Source organism: Sinocyclocheilus anshuiensis, unplaced genomic scaffold, assembly GCF_001515605.1.
Source record: "Sinocyclocheilus anshuiensis isolate Anshui unplaced genomic scaffold, SAMN03320099.WGS_v1.1 scaffold1378, whole genome shotgun sequence".
NCBI lineage: Eukaryota > Metazoa > Chordata > Actinopteri > Cypriniformes > Cyprinidae > Sinocyclocheilus > Sinocyclocheilus anshuiensis.
The window spans coordinates 7,182-9,701 of NW_015554155.1; the positions used below are offsets into that span (position 1 = coordinate 7,182).

Sequence of the window (2,520 nt, forward strand, 5' to 3'; positions counted from 1 at the left end):
TTTTTCGAACAACCTAGTATGAGAGCCTGTTTTAGTACACCCCCAAAACAAATTCAAGACTTTGTAAAAGAGCATAATAGGACCCCTTTAAGAATATTAACCCATTTATTATGATTATTCATACAACATTGAATCATCTTTTTGTAATGGCTATTCAATGCTTTTTTTCCACACAATAATGACTTCAAATGATCTTTCGGGGAGTAATTTCTCAGCTAAAATTGATGTGCGTTTAATTTGTGGCACATCAGATTACAAATTTTAATTACTCAACAATTAAATTATAACTTATTAAAACCAAGCAACATAAGCAGACTCTAAAATGGTTCACTAACAGAGCATCATTTCAAGTTAATTTAGATTTGTGACTAAAAGTAGTGCTGTCTGAGCGGACGAGTTGTTTACTGCCTGACAGTGGAAAAAGAACAGCAAAGAGTGAACACTGAAAATCCTCTGTGTCCTCTGTGTGAGATGGACAGAGTGTCTGATGAAGGATTACAGGGCTCTGCTTCTTAATTCTTTGTTATTCACCACTGATAAATATCTGAGTTGAGGAGTTGCGAGAGAACTAGAAAACAACGCATAAAGATCACACGATTACATGTTCTCAGAATCACTGATAAAGCTGAGCTTATGTAGACAAGCTTAGTCTGTATAATGTGACTGTCGCTCAGTATTCAGGCTCGATCCGGTTTACTCAAAGAAACTAAAAACAGCACTGCACTTCAATACATCAAATGTGATAATGGTCATGAGGTCAGCCGAGCAACGCTGCCTTTTTTCAACAAGCAAGAGAAAACTATAACAGGAGCAAATTAAGTTAGGAGGTCTTGCACATCTATCTAAAGTGTGACGGCGCGTTGACAGAGTTAGTGTCAGGATAGAGAAAGTTAAGATAGGCTCGCATGATGAATAAAAGAGTGACCCATGCTGGTTGTTATGAAACCATAAGAGGAAGCTGGAGCAAAACCGAGGTGCTGGTCTATTTATAGATTTTGCTTTTGGAAATTGGTTGGGTTTTGGGTTTGTTTTGTGCAAGGGTCTTGTCCCAAGGGCTAAGATGCTACTTGAACTGGTTTAGGCTCACATTACAAGTCCTGCTTTAGTGTATGAGTTAAATGTGTGTAAACTGTCTCCATGTGAGTATTTGGAAAAATTTAATTTAAAATATATAAAAGATAAAAGATATAAAAATAATCACGTCCAAAGATGCAATCAGTGAAGAAACAAATCACAGTAATTACACCATGTACAACCCAAACTGAGTTTATGGGACAACGGGAGGATTAAGTCAATGATAAACTATAAATTTAGGCAAAAATGTAGTAAGTCACAGAATACATATCAAAATTAAATAAATTTAAGGGTTCTTAGAAATGTACTCTTTGTATTCATGTGGGTTTCATTTGGGTTAGAAAACCATTTTCAACAAGATTACATAAAACAACAAAATATAAAGTGGTGTAACCATGAAGTGAATAATATTAATAGATCTTTGGGCTCGTTATATATAATGTATCTATAAACAACCTAATTTGCATATTAATGATTTTTGGGGCAACATGTAATGAAAAAAGAAGTGTAATAATGGGAGTACTAATTGACAAGTAATAATTGATCATTTTCATAATAATATATAATATTTCATAGGAATATTGAAATATATAATTTTGCTTAGTCATTAAAAAGGTCAAATTTCCTAATATTTTTAAAGAGTTCCTGATCTTGTCAGTCATGAGGGTTTGCAGGTTTTTCCTGCATGTTGATTGTACCAGATTATTATTATTATTATTAATAATTTTTGTAACCTTTGTTAAATTATTAATTTTCTAAGAAAAATCTTCTTAGATTATACCAAAATTATTTTGACTTTTATTTTATAGATTTTTATCTTCATTTCATTTTTTATAGATACATGCCATATGACGACGTTTTAACATTACAAGAGATTTATCTTCTTAAGACCCGGCAAAACATTTTAGGAATTTTTTTTTTTTTCATGTCATTAAATTGTTTAGAGCATAAAAAAAATGTAAAAAAAAATTATAATAAAAAAAAAAAAGAAGATCACATTTTGCATAAAGAAAAATGGTATATCAAATTATAGTTCAGAATTATCTTTATACAAAGTTTGGTAAAAAAAAATCTTGAACACTAAAAATCTATTGGTGATTTAAAAAAAGTCAATTGTTTTTGCATGCATAGGCAAAAACAATTGACTTTTTTTAAATCACCAATAGATTTTTAGTGTTCAAGATTTTTTTTTACCAAACTTTGTATAAAGATAATTCTGAACTATAATTTGATATACCATTTTTCTTTATGCAAAATGTGTGTAAAATGGCCATTTGATATTTTTTAGGAATCTCAGAGCTGTCTGACCCTGCATAGACAACAATACAACTGAAATGTTCCCAAGTCCTGAAACGTAGCAAGGAGATCTGTTAAATAATCCATGTGACATCAGGGGTTCAACCGTAATTTTACAAAGCTACGAGAATACTTTTTGTGTGCAAAAGA

General features: G+C 31.3%; 1 protein-coding gene across 1 annotated transcript in view; it reads right to left on the reverse strand.

Moving 5' to 3' along the window:
• Positions 1-2,520, reverse strand: part of LOC107670781 (myotubularin-related protein 13-like) — a gene marked incomplete at its 3' end in the record, with an annotated part of 63,063 nt that overhangs the window by 6,844 nt on the left and 53,699 nt on the right. The gene's annotated exons all lie outside the window — the stretch shown is intronic.